Below are 18,383 nucleotides of genomic sequence, written 5' to 3'. Positions count from 1 at the left end.
ATGTTGTTGTGCAACTTAGTCTCTCTAAACCTCAATTTTCCTCCTCCACACATGGAACTTGAACTTACTAGGTGGACCTGCCTCCCTGCCTGTTGGTCAGGATGAAATGAGATGTTTATAAAATGCTTAACATGGTGCCTGCAAGCAGCTCTTGTCATCATTATCTTGATTTTTATCATAGCTGATCTTTTCTCATGCCAAACTTCCGATATAATGTAGGTGTGCAGTAAAGAATTTAACCTTGCCCCAAAGAGGTCTGCAATTTGTCCTGGGGTAACAGTATGATTTAGGGCTGTGGATGGTCATGCCAGAAGGACCAACAACACAATTTGGGGTGAAGGCTTTGGGTCATGCCCAGAGATTAGGGACTCAATCACCAAGTGGGCAATGAGTCATGGCTACGTAATGGAGCTCCAATAAAAACCTGAACACTGAGGTTCTAGCGAGTTTCCTTGATTGGCAATATTTTGTCGATATTGTCCCACACTGGTGCTGGGAAAGGAACATGTGTGGTCTCCACTGTGAAAGGACAATGAAAGCCTTGGACTTGGTAACTCTTAAGGACTCTGTCCTATGGGCTTATTACCTTGGTGGATTCTAATAAGTATCCTTTCCCTGTAATAACTGTAACCAAGACTACAATAGCTTTCAGGGAGTCCTGTGAGGCTTAGGAAATTTCTGAAACTGACCATGGTGTGGGGGATCTTCCTCCATCCCCGAACTTGCAGTTGGTGTTGGGAGACAGGGTGGTGTCGTATGGACTCTTAACTTTCTCATTTGGCCTAAACGCTCACAGTGGTATGAGGTAAGGGTCGAGGTGGGACTGAGCCCCCAGACCTTTGCACTAGGTTTTCCTCAAACACAACTAAATTTGTCCCTCTCTTGCTCAAGAAGTTGAGCACACATCTGGTGCATCTCAGCAAAACTAGATCCCAGAACGCTCCAGGTCTGAATTCAAATTACAACAAACAACCAGTGTCCTTTTCAGGCTATTTTAAACAATGTATGTGATTATTTGTGCTTTTAAAAGAATATAAAAACTTCCTGCTTTAAACCTAAATTTTCCATCCTTATAAAGGTATCACTTACAATGGGAAATACTGTTCACTAGCTCAAAATGGTTAATTATAGGTTGGCTGTGTCGGGGGGTGGATGCTTTGATTTGAAATTATTCAAAGCAGTCATAATGAAATGATGGACTCATAAAAATCTATTTTCCTGTGGCGAGCCTGCTGAGAGGAAAATGTATTTGTCCTTTTTAATGACAAGACTATTTTCCTTTTCTTCATTCCATTTTGTGAAAAGTGACCCTATTTGCCTTTCGAAGGTTTCCTGTAATTGGCTCTGATGCCTCCTGACATTAGCAGATGAATCTGTCAGTTCTGCGAATTTTGTTTGGAACAGAGAGCTGTGCACTAGCTAATGACACACGATGTAAGGGGATGAGGCCAGAGCAGGCTTGCCTCCAGACTCCTGCCCCTTGCTGAGCATATTCAAAAGGCAACATGACAGAAGGTGCCAGCCTGAACTCTTGAGGGCTGACCTGGAGCTCTGACATGAGAGCATCTGTCGTGGTGGACACACAGGTTAGACCCAACATGGGAAATTAGCAAGAGGAGCGTCAATGGGCCAGAAGCCTGGCTAAGCAGAAAGCTGGCCAGCCTCCCTCCCCGGTCCATGTTCCCGTCTCCCATCCCAAATGTCAAGCACAGATCTACCAAGGCCACTTCTGTTACCTGACATTTATTTTTCATTGAACACCATTTGTCAGGACAAGGCCAGAGGCACCATATATTTACTCTCTCATTTATCTGCCACCCTATACTCTAGGTTAAAAGTGTGGCGTCAGAGAGACCTGTGTTAAAGTACTGACTTTGCCACTTAACTGGCTGTGTCACCTTGGCAAAGTTCACTCATTTACAAAAGGGGGCAAACACTACTTACTTGAAAATGTTGCTATACCAATTACATGAAAAAATGTATGTAGCATCTCTAGCTTCCAGTAAATACTTGGTAAATGATAGCTTTGCTATTAGCAACCTTATGAAGAAACTATTTTTCAGGTCATGAAATCAGGTTTCAAAAAAGTTTAATTTGTCCAAGGTCTGTCCCGACATTTTACTGCAAAGCATTCACTACTCTAAGAATGATGCTTTTTGTTTACCTGGTTCATTTAATAAAACAAATGAGAAATATTTTTATTTATGTAACCTTTCTGAAATTGCATTCAGTAGAAACAAGGCAGCATCTTCTGAGCAATGCAGTAATAGTATGCAGTGTGTGCTTTTAGAATACATAGGATATATACAGACATATTCTGAAATATTTTTCCATCTGAAAATATTGAAGACTATATTTATGTAATTAAAAAGTCTCAACTTTACTAACCTAGTGGTAATGAGCACCATAGCACCCAGATTATCACCTTGAAACATCACCTTAAAATTTTCCACCAGAAAAAATAATAACCTTGGAGAGATGGCTGATTGCAGATCTGGGTCAGAAAATGCAACACAAGTCGAACCTGAAACATTTTGTTATACAAGAGCAAGGAAGCAATAAAAAACCAACCTGGGTTGTGTCAAAAGGACTCAGAGGCCAACTTGAAGTGTCTTTTGTATACTGAAATGGATTGAAATGCATCAGATATGTTTAAATTCATAAGCTCCTAAAGAATCTAAAAGCAACAGCAATAACAACAATCCCAACCAAATTTTAAAAACTAACTGGTCACTCTTGGAAGATATTAGTAAACCAACTCATTATTTTGAAAACTGATAAATAAAGGAAAAGAATCACATTTCCCCCCCGGAATTCTCATATGAACTATACAACTGGGTAACTAAATAGTAGATGAGATGGGTCTTGATGGTGATACTCTAGCTAATAAAGAAGAAATGAGAGAATTAGGATATCATCATTTTGTACCCTCTAATGAATTAATGGATATAGGCCTTGAAGATCAAGCTACCAGCATTTCAAAGAAAGAGGTAACCAAGCATTGTATTTTATGTGCTTACTGATGGATGAACAAAATACTACCTGGGGGTGGGGGGGGGGGGGGGGAGAAAAAAAAAGCAGCCAAATGTGATCAAGCCTCAGGACTTAACTACCAATTTAAGAAATACAGGGGTCACAAAAGTATGTGCTGAATTCCTCTAGAAAGCGTCAATCAGCAAAAATCCAGACTGTGGGATGCACCGTAGTCCGGCTACTCAGTTTGGCCTGCTGGATGGCAGCAACAGCCACTGAGAATTTGTCAGAAGTGCAGAATCTCCAGCCAGTCCAGACCGCTGATTCTAAACCAGCATTTGACCAAGTGCCCAGGCTATTGGTACGCATCACAGGTTGAGAAGCAGTAACCGTGTGGGCCACCTGATAGGTTATTCAACAATAAATTGCAATAAAAATGAAAGAAGGAAGAGAAAAGTGTAGGTTAAAAGAACTGAAGAAAAATTTGCAGATCTTATTTGCATCCTGACTCAAACAAACTGTAAAAAATGCATGTCTATGAGACCACTGGAAATTTGGACACTGACAGGATATTTGGAATTGTTGTTAATTTTAAATGTGATCATGGTATCGTGGTTATACTATTTTTCAGCTCTTATCTTTTAGAAATACGCACTGAAATATCTAGAGATGAACAGATATAATATCTGAGATTTAATTTAAAATAACATAGGAAGGGGGAAGTGGTAGGGGTTCAGGATAAAACAAGCCTGACCATGAGCTGAAATTCATTGAAGCTGATATACTGGCTCATAGGTATTCATCATACTCGTCTGTCTACTTTCCTATAGGTTTGAAGTTTTTCATAATAAGAAAGTTACAAAGAGAAGAGGTTCCATTGTGCAGAGAGTTTAGCGGCTGATGGAGTAGCACTGGCCAGCATCTGATTATTAATGGTGTCTATGTGTCTGTTGCCCTTTAAAGCATGTTACTGGTGCAGTCACATTCCCCTTACAGTGTCCTTGAGTTGCAGCTGGTATTACCCTCTTTAGCAGCCAGAGAATGCACAAGTTTGAATTCTAGTTCTTCCATGTCCTCATTTCAGTCTTGGAGATCAGGAAGAACACTTGGCAACTCTTCCAGCAGAGGATTTGACAGGTACTTAATAGCTAAGAAAGAACGTCTCTTGTTCATTTCCTTACATTCTGTTTTGTGGTGATGCCTTGCCCTTGTGCTAGTGGCCAAGACGTCCTCTGCCTTTGTTGCTTCCTTTACAGACAAAGTCTGACTTTGTTTGGACCCCAGAAGCCCTCTTAGGGAATCTTTTGTTGGTGCACTGTAGCATCTTGTAGCATCTGTACCAACTACTGAGGCTTCGTAAAGCTGCTGATGGAGAAATCATTTCTCTCAGGGTTGGCGGCCCTGGGCTCAGGTAGCTAGACACTATAAAGGTAGAGACAGCTGAGTACAGTAACATCCAACCAATCGTAAGAGATGGCATTGATTGAATCGTGACTAACGGGAACCAGAAGAGGAAACGATGGCAAAAAAGTAACCTAATGTCCATTCCAAGCAGAGCCTCCTGTGTTGTGTGACAAACACAGTCAGAGCCGCAGATATCGATCAGTTATTGCAGGTCACAGTGCAGGGAGGCTCCAGAGTAAGTCACTAGCCTTAACCACAGACAGAGGCCTAGAATAAGTCATTCAACGAGGCTAAAATATTTGGGAAGCAAGAGAACAAAACAATACAGCCAGTGATTCAAGTGTTTGTAAGATTATACAAATGTTTACTTCTTGATTAAATCAGATTTTTGCCATTTCCCCCCTAGCTTTGTCTAGTCTGGCTCTTAACCTTGAGTGCACAGTAGAATGACTTAGGGAGTTTTATTTATTTATTTATTATTTATTTATTTATATTTATTACATTTTGGCTGCATTGGGTCTTTGTTGCTGTGTGCTTTCTCTAGTTGTGGCAAGTGGGGGCTACTCTTTGCTGCCGTGTGTGGGCTTCTCATTGTAGTGGCTTCTCTAGTTGCAGAGCACGGCTCTAGGTGCGCAGGCTTCAGCAGTTGTGGCACAGGGGCTTAGTTGCTTCACGGCATGTGGGATCTTCCTGGATTAGGGATCGAACCCGTGTCCCTTGCACTGGCAGGCGGATTCTCAACCACTGCGCAACCAAGGAAGTCCATGGGGCGCTTTTAAAATTGCCGATTTCTGGGCTTTACTTCACACATTCTCCTTACTCATCGGCAGGTCTGGGCTGCGACTCAGGAATCTCCATTTTAAGAAAGCTTCCCAGAGACTTCAGTGCTGCTTGCTGCGGATTCCATTCCATTTTGGCAATCTTGATCTAAACTAATAAATAAATTGGCCTATTCTTCCCTGAGGCTTTTATGCCCCAGGGCCAGCTACCTGCTTGGCTGGTGACTAGAACCAACTGACAGGGTCACCCCTGTTAAAGGAATAAATCTGCTATCTGTTCTAAATCCGTCAGAGCCCAGGGGAGTGGAGGGCTATTTATGGACAAATGGAGCCTTGTCCCAAATCCTATCTTCTCAGAGAAACAGCCCCGATAGACCCACATGGACTTTTCCTCTGAATTCTTACAGACCTTATGCATAGTTCTATTGATTTGGGTGTTTAGTCATATCTTTTATTTTTAAAATGTTGCAAGTGTGTATTTTCTTCTGTCCTGAAATTGTAGTAAACTTAGGAAAAGCAAAGCCTCTGTTTTATACCCTTTTGCTGTTACATTATTGTCTGCTTGACAAATATTTATTGACTTTCTATCACAAACTACCACTGAAACATACATAGAGAGAGCTGTTCCATAGAACCTAAGACCTCTTTTTTTATTCGCTTCTACTACATTTACATATGACATTTTAGGGCGATTTTAACTTTCCCCAAATTTCATTCATTTATGTATCGTGTGGCAGCTTGTGAGTATTGCCAGCGTTGACAAAACCTAATAATGCAAGTTAAAACTCACAGACAGGTGTGCCCCTGAGCAAAAGGTCAATTTTACCATGCAATAAGTTTTTAAAATCCACAACAAATCCAAATCCTAATGGCCCATACTAATTGTCTTGCTTGAAAAGTGTTTCTGTTCTTGGATGTGCGGCCATCCACTAAATGTAAATCTCAGAGAATTAAGAGAATAGTGTCTCTGAAAGGTGTCTCTGAGACACAGCAGATGGCCTGTAAAAGAACAACGCTGGAGTACTACTGACTAACAGTCTGCTAATACATTTCTAGAACTTGGGGATAGTTCCTGATGGGAAGTGAATTCCCAGGAAACAAAACTGATCAGAATGTGTCCCAGAAATCATGGGCTACACAACAACTTTTAATATGGTGCTCCATTTGCCTGTGGATCTCTTAGGACACAGAAATAGTAGGAGCTTAAAGATGAAGAAAAGAAAACTCTTCGGATTTCCAATTAGCAGTGAAGATCAGAGGTAAGGGGGCATAGGCTGAAATTAGCATGCCTAATGTAAACCTGGAAGACAATCCAAGCTATGGGCCTAAGAAGTCCCATCAGCCATTTTTCTCTCTTCACTTGGATCTAATTCAAAGACCAGTCTTGGCATCATCATCCCCCACAGCCACCAAATCCAGTTTATTTTTAGATCTGACTTCAAGCAGAGAGATCTTTTGTAAAGGTTATGGGTAAAATCTGAAGGGTGCCTGGAGGTTGTGGATATTCACCTGGCTGAGAAATGAAGATGCTAACACTGCTAATCCCTTAGGAGGTAACCTGACCTTGAGAAGGCATAGTGTCAAAGGATATCTAGAGTGTTTCTTCCCACTGGTCTTCTGGGTGCACCACGCCAATAAGCACGCTTCCTCCGTTCTCCTTGCTTAACCATTTTCCTGAGAGGCCTCTGTCACTCGCATTTCTTCCTTGATGACAGAAACTTAGATTCACCAATAGTCTGAAATAACTGGACCCAAATCCCAAGACTAACATTCTACTTCAGAATAAAAATGGGGCCATCTGTCCAGTCTGTGGACCTGCCGTCCGCATCCTGCCATCTGTCCTGCATGCTCCATCCAGGGCAGGAAAAACTAGGCTTTTCTCTTGTGGTCTCAGTGCTGCCCCAAGCACGAAGCTGGCCTTAGCAAGTAAGCAGATAAATAAATAATGCTTCAAGAAAGCAACAGAAAGAGAAATGTCCAGGAGAGGAAATTATTAAACTGACCTTGCAGTATCCTACCGGAGTTTAAATTAAGGCACATCGCGATGCCACTGTTGTATTTTTGAACCTGAGGTCAGGAGAAGAAAAAGCAGAAGGGCACTGCTTCAGCAAGGAATAATTCAAATGCTGAGTTAGGATGAGATGATTTGTTTCAATGATGGCTATTTTTTTCTCTGTGTGGTAAAATATACATAAAATTTACCATTTTAACTAAGTGTAAAGTTCAGTGGCATTAAGTACATCCACACTGCTGTGCAACCATCACCACTATCCACCTCCAGAACTTTTGCGTCATCCCATTCTGAAACTCTACCCCCGTTAAACAGTGATTCCCCATCCCCCTCTTCCCCAGCCACCGGTAAACGTTGTTCTATATCCTGTGTCTATGAATTTGACTACTCTAAGTACATCAATAAGTAGAACCATACATTATTTTTTCTTGTGTGTCTCTTTTATTTCATTTAGCGTAGCATTTTTAAGGTTCATCCGTGTTGCAGCATGTGTCTGAATTCCATTCCTTTTTAAGGCTGAGTACTATTTCATTATGTGTATATTCTACACTTTGTTTATCCATTCATCTGTCAATGGACACTTGTGTTGTTTCCACCTTTCGGCTAGTGTGAATAATGCAGCTGTGAACATGTAAGTATATGTTCAAGTCCCTACTTTCAATTCCTTTGGCTACATACGTAGACGTGGAATTGTGGTAACGATCTTTTATCAGTTCTGGGACTCATTAATAAAGTTATGTAATGGATGAAGCTACTACAGGGAACTCCTTTTTTTTCCCTATTGTTTGCCCCCTCTTTGTAGTCATCCACATTGGCTCTTCCAAATCACTGGATTCTCAGGCCAGTTAGATGATCTCTCAGTTTTAATCACTTTGGAATCAAACTCCATTTACGAGCAGGCTAAATTCGTTCCTTTTTACGGCTGAGGAATATTCCATTGTACCTATGTGCCATATCTTCTTTATCCATTCATCTGTTGATGGACATTTAGGTTGCTTACATGTCCTGGCGATTGTAAATAATGCTGCAATGAACATTGGGGTGCATGTGTCTTTTTGAATTATGGTTTTCTTAGAGACATGGATGGACCTAGAGACTGTCATACATAGCAAAAAGGGAGAAACAGAGACACAGACGCAGAGAACAAACATATGGACGCCACGTGGGGAAAGCGGGGGGGGGGGGGGTTGGGGTGGGATGCATTGGGAGATTGGGATTGCCATATATACATTACTAATAAGAAAAAATATATCACATTGTACACTTTAAATACATGCAGTTTATTGTATGTCAATTATATCTCAATAAAAGTTCTTATTAAAAAAAGAGCAGTCTATGTGAATGAGGATACGTATGAGAATGGGGCTTATACACTGTTACATTCAAGTTCTATGGGAAACCTGGGTAGCTGCTATTTTTGGATTAAACCAAAGTTTATATATAAAACCATTTCACTCCTCATACAATTTGAAACTTTCAGTTTTGTGAACCTCTAAAATCATGGCTGTAATAAAATGATACTCTGTGTTAGTATTTCGAGCTCTTCAAATAAAGAAAATAAGGAAATAATTCCTACGCAGTAAGTATATTATTTTTTTTTTTTTGGATCTATTCATTGTTCAGGAATATTTAGCATATAGATAATGGTTACAAGATATTCATTTTTTTAAGCAGAGAATTCACTACACCTCCCCCCAAAAAAATCACCTTTGCAATGTGTGAGGATTGACGTACCTAGTGGTTCACAGAAACCATCAATTCCTCCTGACATGCTTTAACTTTTCACTCTTCGATTATCTGAAATGAAGTTAAGCAACAGCCTTGAGAGGAATTAGGAAGGACTTCTATTTTCCACCTTACCCCAAGGCACTCTCAGGATTCTTCTCATCCCCCTTTCATTGACCTGACAAAAACTTTTAACAACATGTAACAAACAAGGTGGAGAGGGGGAAAAAATAGGGCCAAATAGGATCATATCTAGTGAGTTTTTAAATGCATGTAAAAAATGCAAAAATATGATGTATTCCCGTCCCTGGGAGGAATCTTTCCATATCTACTGCCTATGCACATAGTGTCTAATTCTAATGTTTGTTTTCCATAAGCAAGAGTCAGTCATCCAAATCACCAGATTTCAGCAATTTTAGCAAATAATTTGTCTCCCCCATAAGAAAAAACAACAGGTAGACTTAAGCAGTCTCTTTTAGGAAGGTGATATATAGAGAAAAAGAATATATATATGTATATAAATTTTGCCTTTCAAAATAATTTGATTTTTACCTCTGCTGTATAAAAATGTATTCTATTTTATTATATATATATTTATATATAAAAACCATCAGAGCCAATCTTTGTGAAAGGAGAAGGGAGGGGGCATCTGGAAGATTACACCAAGAAAACGGGGCTTGGATGTCTCCAGTCAAAAGAACCAATTCGAGCTATGTCTGTGGCTCTGTCGACCTAGCCGCTGAGGGTGGTGCATGCAAGGTTTGCAGAGCGGGACTGTCTTCTTGGAGAGGGAGGGGGAAGGCTTTTAAACAAACATCCATCCTGGAGTCTATCGAGCTGGTCTTCCTTAGGATAGGTGGTAAAGGCCATATCCCACTGGAGTCGCACAGAGCCCGACGGGCGGGATGGGGAGCAAAGGTCTATGGAAAGGGTAGGACGCACCGCACAGGGACGCTGCTTGCAGGGGTGAGTTGATGGGGAAAGGGAGGCTGAAGCCAGAGGGCAGCATAGGTTTTGCAGCCATTTTCAGCTTTTCCAGTTCTGCCTCCTGCAGTCTTTTCGCCTTGGCTCTTCGGTTCTGGAATCGGATTTTGACCTGGGTCTCTGTGAGGTTCAGAGAGCTGGAGGACTCTGCCCGCTCTGCAATAGCGAGGTACTGTTTCTGGCGGAACTTGCGCTCCAGAGCGAGGAGCTGGGATGTGGTGAAGGGTGTGCGCGGCTTCGGATTGGTCTTGGGTTTCCACAGGGTGCAGGTGGTGGGGCTCCTGTGTCTTGGCGGCGGCGAATATCTGCCCTGTTCCTGCATCCAAGCTGCTCCGTCTTCCGAACTTTCCGACTTGACCGAGGCGGTCTCGAAGGGCTTGACCAGCGGCCCGGGGCTGTGCGCCTCCCGGACGCCGTGTCGGCCGGCAGTGGGGACGTCTCCCTGGGCGGCTTCTTGTCCCACACGAGCGCCTCCACGCTGAAGGGCAGGCTGGACACCTTGACGCGGCATCCTCCGCGGCCCCCTCGGCGCCCGCAGGCCACCATCGCCGGGCCCTCCTCCTCAGACGAAAACAGGTCACTGCCTGTGCAGTGTGGAGTAGGGATGGGGAAGATCACACCTCACTAGGGCGGGCAGATTTCCAGGCTTTCCAGAGATCACTGTCTGAGTTATAGAGCAGGAGGGCGTGTAGACAAGCATTCGGGGGTCGCTGCTCGAGGTTCTTTGGGGGACGGGGGGTGGCAAACCCCTTGCTGACGGAGTTCTGGACTCTAATCGGTTTGCTATGGCCCCTGCCCACTGAGGTCTGGACCCAGGTCTGGAAAGAAGGGGCCTTTGCCAAAGCGCTACACTGATTACATAAAGCTACCTGAAGCCTGACCTTTCACGGCTCCCCACTTGGCAGATGAAGTCGAGGCCTAAGTATATTACGGACATCAATTCTTATCATATGGACTTTCTTGTAAATAAATTGCTATATGAGCCTAGGACCCAATTAACTTCAACCATTTCCTGACTGTTTTTACTCCTCAAACTTAAAATAATTTAAAAGCTCTCTTTTCCCTTTCTTCAACATTTTTTTGGGGGGTATTTACCTTCTTTACCTCCCATACAACTTTTTAGTAGTAAGAATGATAAAATAAGAATTCTAAAGACCATGGGATCTGGAATAAGAACTATGCATACCAAATATCCAAAATCTTTAGATTCTTGAAATGAACAGTGTTCATAATCCTATGGAAAAAAAAAAAAAACTACGATATGAAATGCATTTTAACATATCATCTATCAGATACATTTCACTGTTAAGTGAGAACCAAATTCCTTTGATAGGTGAGTGATGAATCAAAAATCCTTTTTCCAATTCAGAATACACCATATTCACATGGCTAACATAATCAAACTTCGCTGCTGCCCATAATACAATCTAATACACTCTGAAATCCTGCAGCTCCTTCCACTAACAGTCATTACAAGCTAGAAAGTTGGAAAAATGTCCACTAAGATAAACAGGCCATTCTGCGTTAAAAATATTAACTGTATCACACAAAAATTTGGTATACTAGGCAAATAAATTAAGACACCTCACCTCTCTCAGTCTATCAAATCTTCATTTCTGCCATTTCCCATTATGGGAGAAGCTCCTCAGCCTGATTGCTATCGTGACAAGAATTCACACTGAAATACTCATGAGTTCCTCTACCTTCCTGGCCCACCATTGTCTTGGTGTCTCTGTTGCCTAGCAACAAGACCATCTTATCTATGCAGGCAAATAATCTTTAATACATATTAGTTGAAAGCACATCTTGGTCTTTCTTTTATTTTTTAAAACTTTCAGAAATACCCTTTTCTCACACGCATTTCAAATTGCTTTTTTTTTTTTTTGGACATATAAGACAGCAAGGGAAAAGTCACTGTGCCGTTTTCTGATCTCTTCTGTTTTATCTACCTCAATACCTTGCAGTCTGGCCAAATATAGAAATCCCCAAGGAACAGAACACATCTGAATGCCAACATACACCGGTCGACAGCTTTTTCCCCAGCTTTGCAGTGACTCCTACCTCAAAGTCCACTTTCCTTGAGTAAAGGACACCAGTGAACAGACCCTGGAAGAAGGCTAAGGTTCTCGTTGCCTCCTGATACCAGGGAAAATAGTATAATCAAGCTCCCTGGGGAAAGATCTTTGGATACATTTTGTTCACCAAAATACTGAGGCAGTACCTTTCACTTAGTTTCAAGAAAAGTGAGAGAGAAGGAACAAAAACTAAAGAATAAAAGTCACATATTCACAAAAAGGATTACAGAGTTATTGCTTCCCTGTGTTTCTGCTCCCTCTCCTTTTATACATCTGTCCCCTTTCTCTTTCTCTTTCTCTCTCTCTCTCTCTCTCTCACACACACACACACACACAGAGGCAGCCTGACTTTTTTGTCTCTTTGCAATTGTTTAGGGGTTTTTCCACCGCATTGCACTGGTCACTCAGGGAAAAGGGAGCGCAGACTATGTGCAAAAGCACATGGAAAGCCACTGCACTCGCTGAGGGAATGAACCCAGAACCATCCTTTAAGGGCGGGGCCCTTGTGAGCCCCGTGCTTCTACCTTCACCCTCAGAGTCAGTAAGCTATATATGCTATGGATTCAAACTCCTTTTGATGCCCTAGAGGACCCATGGACCTATGATACATTCAATATTCAATTCAAGACTCAGTCAATGAACACACGTTGAGTGTCTGTTGAAGGTACAGACCTTGCTGGATGGTCTGCCTTATCAGTATCCTGCAAACTCCTCTGGTCTCACCTAGAGCCCATATCAATTCCCTTTGCTTTCACTGATGATTTTGGCCTAATTAGCTCTGTGAAAAACACAGACTGTATTTTGGATTCTGCCCCTTCTTCCAAAACTCATTCAGCATCCCCTTTCTAATCAGGGCAGAGGTGTGATTCTTTGACTGCTGAGAGACAGCTGTCAGCTTACCATTCTTTACCTTCCTTCCACCACCGTTGGCATATTCCACCCATTGTCCCTGTGTGGAACGAAAATCAAAATGGAGTCGGTTGTGCCAAGAGAGTGCTCTAAAATGGAGCTGAGAGGCCACAGAGCAAGTGTGATTTACCCACATCTCATCCTGGATGGAATCTGATCTTTTGGTCACTTACCGTCCTAACAAAGGCATCCAGGACATCTGGCAGAAACTCCAGATACTCATCAGACCCTTATCCTAAAATAACCTGTGATGGCCTGTTATACCTATCGGATCCTTAACCTGAAATAACTCGTGACAGTCTATCTACTTATCAGACCCTTATCGTAAAACAATACGTCACCACCATGCATTACGGACAAATATTTCCTTTCTTCTTTCAGAGTACAGCCTCATGGCTTTTGCCTTTTCAAGCCCCTGATTCTTTCTCTTCCCCAGAACACTTTGTTTTACACCGATCCTGAAATACAATTTTTCCCAAATAAACTCTTTCCCTGTTTGCAAGCCTACTGTGTTTCTTGGTTGACACCTGGTATGTCAGCCTAAAGCTCCTGTGGCAGCTGCAATGGAGAGACACCTCTGATGATTTTCCACTGATTTCCACTTGAATATTGATATTATAGAAAGATACTGGGAAAGCATTAAAAAAAAACAACAACGATGCTGTGTGGTCATGCAGAAATGGACAGAAGATATTCTGAGTAGGATGAGTAATTTCTGGTTGGCCTTTTCTAGAATATAGTGCAGAGCCAGAAGTGGAGCTACCATGAAGGTCCCCCCTACAGGTCTCGTGCATGCTTGACTTATTTACTGTGTAGCAGTGAAACACTCTCCAGGTGAAAAGTCTCTGTCCTATACTGGTATTCCTTACTTTACATAACAGATGTGCTGCCCCAAAGAAGTCAATGTAAGGAGACTTTTTTGGTAAATACCATCACATTTTGTAGGTTTAAGAAAGAGGCCTACAGTGAATTATTTCTAAAAAAGAAATAATTCCTTTTTAAAGTGTCAATCACACCCTAATTTAATCTTTTGGAAGTGGTGATTTTCTTGTTATATTTTCATAGAGTGAAGCCCACCCACATGTAATTTCATGACAACTGGAATAATTTCATATCACAAGCCGATTGAAAATATTTCCACATTGAGGCATGCCTAAGCCCACACGTACTTTTTCCAATAAGGACTTTTAAATTCTAAAGCTACAAGATCCTTTCAGACAGGACTATGTCTTATATGCCTTTGTTATTGTACCAAACATAGAGTCTTATACATAACAGGCAAGTAACATATATTTGTTGGAAAATGAAGGAATGAATCAACCATCTTGTGTCATAGATAGTAGTGGACTTGGGAAGACTTTTAGTTTTGACTAAAAATACTGAATAAATAGTTCAGAATAAAAATACTGAAAAATAGTGATAGACACTGATTATAATAAACAGACACCAACATACCTATAATAAAGAACTGGTAATTTTTAACATTTTCCAAAATATCTTCAAAACCATTTTTAAGAACGAAGTCAAATAAAAAAAAATTCTCTATAAAGTGGAAGTCTTCACTTTCCTTTACACCCAATACTAGTTCTCCCATCCTCAGAAGGAACAATAGGGAATTTGTGAATTGCCTTCCCATTCATTCTTGCTTTTAGACACACGTACTTGCACGTGTACGCACATCCATAACATCATGGTTTTGTAAGAGTTCTACAAAATTTAGAATACTGGTATCATACTCTAGTTTACTCTGTGTATCATTTTGCAATTTGCTCTTTTTCTACTCAACATTGTGTTTGGGAATTATCCATGTTAACGTACAAATAAACCTGGCCATTTAAAAAAATGTGCTGAGCACCATGCCATATTTTATTTATTCATTTCCCTCACTGTTGGACTCACAGGTTATTTCCAATTTTTGCTATTATAAAGAATGCTGTGATAAGCATGTTTCTATGCCTGTGTCAAACTTCCCAGTCTCCAAACTTACTGGTTCATGGAATATGGATTTTTTTTTTACATTCCTAGCTACAACCAAATAACTCCTCAAATTGTCGATACCAATTTACACTCCACCAGCAGTGTATGAGAATTTCCCTTTCTCCCCATCCTTGCCGATGCCAACTGCACACATCCTGCATGCTCATCTCTCAACAGACATGGAGGATAGCTCTCGGCAAATTTATGTTCTGTGGTTCAAGACAATGAAATTCAACAATCCTTAAATGATGGCTAGTTCCCATAATTATAACATGGTGTAGACTTACTGATTTTAATACAGTGGGTCTTTTTTTTTTTTTAATAAAGCAGGTTTTGAGAGGCAAGTGAGAGAAAGAACTGAGAGCTAAGAAGTGGTAACATGAGCAAAACTAGAATGTATCTTTATGCATGGCTAAATTTTAAAAAGATGCCCAGGTGGTGAGGTATCCCACCTCTATGCATTTTCTTCAATACTTATGGTTTTAACTTTTTATAGGTGAGATCTAGGTTAGATATGAATTACTTCCTAATATAAATGGTGTTTGAACACTAGGAGATTTCCCAAAGTCAGTTACAGTATCTGTTTGTATAAGAAAACTAGGTTAATTATTGCTCTAAATGGCTTAGAATAATGCTGATAAAAGAATGTGGATGACTGCTAGCTATAAGATTATTTCTGTATAAAGATTTTTACAGCTGAAAGCAACAGACATCAGCTCTGGTGGATGATAAGTAGAAAATAAAATTGTTGGACGGCTGGGGAACTGGGTTTGAAAAAGTCAAGAACCATGACTTCTGGGACATCTACAAAGTAAAGACAGATAGTCTTTTTAAGGATTCAATGGCTAGAACAAATCAAGACCAATTGTTTTAATAGTGTACCCCGTTCCACTCAAGATTTAAAGACCTGGGAGAAAAAGAAACATTGGCCTAGCTTAGATCACAAGCCCAGCTTTTGGTCAGAGGGAAAACAGGACACCTTAAGTAAAGTTACACAAAGGATGTATACATAGGAAAAAAGGCCTCTTTCTCTGAAGATAATAAGGAATAATCTAGCTAAAACAAAGGAGATTAGCACAAAACAGAACTTAGCTGCTATACATGGCGGGTTGAATAAATATACATCTTTAATGTCTACCATATGCCAAGAATGACCAACACAGACAGGGTCACCATGCTCCAGGAGGCTCCCACAAAGCCGTTGAGCCTGCAGACTATAGCTTGAGTAGGCCTGTGTGATTCCACCAACTGCAATACCTCCCAACACAGCCAGTGCCCCCCAAGTATCCAAAAGGATGTGTTGTAACCAAGTGGATCTATTTCTTCAAAACTGAACTCAATTATGCCTTGCTCTACAAGCTTTCCTCCCGTTATACTCCCAATTTTTGCTAATGGTGCCAACGAAGTCTCAAACCTCAGAATCATCTTTGATGTTTCCGTCTTGACATGTACACACTGCTATAGTTAAAATGGATAACCAACGAGAACCTACTGTATAGCACAGGGAACTCTGCTCAATATTATGTAACAAGCTAAATGGGAAAAGAATTTGAAAAAGAATAGATACATGTATATGTATAACTGAATCACTTTGCTGTACACCTGAAACTAACAACATTGTTAATCAACTGTATCCCAACATAAAATAAAAAGTTAAAAAGATTTTTGAGTGGCTGCTCATTCTCTTCCTCTGTTTTCTGCAATCACCACCTCTTAACTGTCCTGTGGCAGGTTAAGTCTTTCACTGCTTCTCACCTAAACTACTGTACTAGTCTCCTGGCTGATCTCACTAGCTCTCATTCTGAACCACTTGGCTCCACTACATACTGGTGCTAGGTTACTTCTTCTGGATACGCTGAGGAAGGAGAAGGACAAATCAAGGCAAGAGGGTGGTTTGATGTTGGGACAGAAAATGTCACGTGTCTACTGTCATTTATCTTTTTGGTGCCCAACATCCATACATCCTGACATATCCTCTTGGCTTCCTTACATTTACAGAAATGTCCTCATCCAAATAAAATTCACTCGCTCTCCTCTCACAAAGGGAAACAACTAATGTCTCATCCAGTTATTAGATTAAGGTCTTCTTTCAAGTGCTGAAATCATGTCGCCAGTGGTAAACCTGGAATACACATTTAGATCAAAGCTAAAAATCCCAGAGCAACCAGCAGCCTCTCAGAGAGCTCTTAAAGGTCTGGCAACCTTCCTCTGAATGAAAGCTTAACCACTCCAAACGCACTGACTTATGCAACGAGGGAAAAAGAGAACAGGAAAACCACACTGGAGCTCTCATCTGAGAAAGTGGAGAACTTGCTGCCCTGGTACTGTTCAGTGACTGCACTTCTGCCTGGGGAGGTGCCTCTCGTGCCTCGCCTTCCATGGTCCTCGGTTCTTCTTTGGGGAGAATGTTCTTGTCCGTTTTGCTCCGTGGCCACATATGGGATGGACGTGCTGGGGAGGACGCTTCTGTGGTGCGGCATTGTGAGGAAGCCGCCTCCTTGGTGGGTGGCTGGAGAATCAGACTGTCAGGAACCACGCAGCATGAATACTCACTCCTGTTGTTAGGGCTGCAAATGGAATGCGGCACCTCCACCTCTTCCTGTTCTGTTCTGGGTTGTGTCTTCTCACGACACAGCTTAAGCCTCAAGGTCCCAGGAGACAATGTCCCACTGGCTTCATTTTAGTCATGCATCCACCCCTCGAGTAAGAACTGGGACTTCCTGAGAGCCACGTGTCCTGGGCAGGGGACGCGGGTAGATCCCCTGACGAAAGCTGGGATTCTGCTGCAATACAGTGAACGCGGATACTGGCTGGGTAAAAACAACAATGTCCATCCCAAAAGATTTTACTATATATAGTTGTGGTTCCTTTTTATTATCTGTGGATGCCTCTGTATCACATTTAGTGTGAGAAAATCAACAGTTAATACCCTCACCTGAGAAATCCAATTATTTAGGTAATGTATCAACTAAGTTCTCAAACTCCTTTCCACTTAGCTGTGCACAGCTCTGGCTAAGGTCAGACAAGGAATTTATTATAATAACGACCTGTTAATACCCTGTAAGCTCCTAGCCCTGCGGGCATAAGCAACATGAAAATATTAAAATGCTGTCCTCAGCATAACCTGATTTTGGCACCACTTCTCCTCAAGGGTCCATATGTTCTGGGTTGTTGTTCTTCAATTGATCATACTTTCTTCAAGAAGTGACATTTCATAATGATTTATGCCAGTCACCTGCCTCTTTGGGGTCACATTTATTCATTCAGCTAATATTTACTGAGTGCCTAGTAAGACTGTGCTACACTCATGGTTTATCTTAGGCACACGATGACTATTTGATGAATTAACAACTGCAGTGCGGGCAGTGTGAAATGAATTAGACTTAGGTCTTGCAAAAGATCTCATGGTCTGCAAAGAGAGATATGCAACAACAGCACATGCACAGTTGTAAGACAGGTGGAAAGAAAGAAGGACCAGAAACTCATAAGGCAACAGAAATTCAGGAGCAAAAGGGCTTATTTCTGACTGGGGTGGTGCATTCGTTT

The 18,383-nt window shown here is 41.4% G+C and overlaps 1 protein-coding gene and 1 pseudogene across 1 annotated transcript in view; both read right to left on the bottom strand.

Moving 5' to 3' along the window:
* SLC35F1 (solute carrier family 35 member F1) overlaps positions 1-18,383 on the bottom strand; it is a 381,987-nt gene that overhangs the window by 78,781 nt on the left and 284,823 nt on the right. The gene's annotated exons all lie outside the window — the stretch shown is intronic.
* LOC130855487 (homeobox protein MSX-2-like) lies at positions 9,740-17,317 on the bottom strand (annotated as a pseudogene).

This window comes from Hippopotamus amphibius, chromosome 6, assembly GCF_030028045.1.
Source record: "Hippopotamus amphibius kiboko isolate mHipAmp2 chromosome 6, mHipAmp2.hap2, whole genome shotgun sequence".
Taxonomy (NCBI): domain Eukaryota; kingdom Metazoa; phylum Chordata; class Mammalia; order Artiodactyla; family Hippopotamidae; genus Hippopotamus; species Hippopotamus amphibius.
The sequence above is the reverse complement of the archived record's forward strand: the minus strand, read 5'-3'. Positions and strand labels throughout refer to the sequence as shown.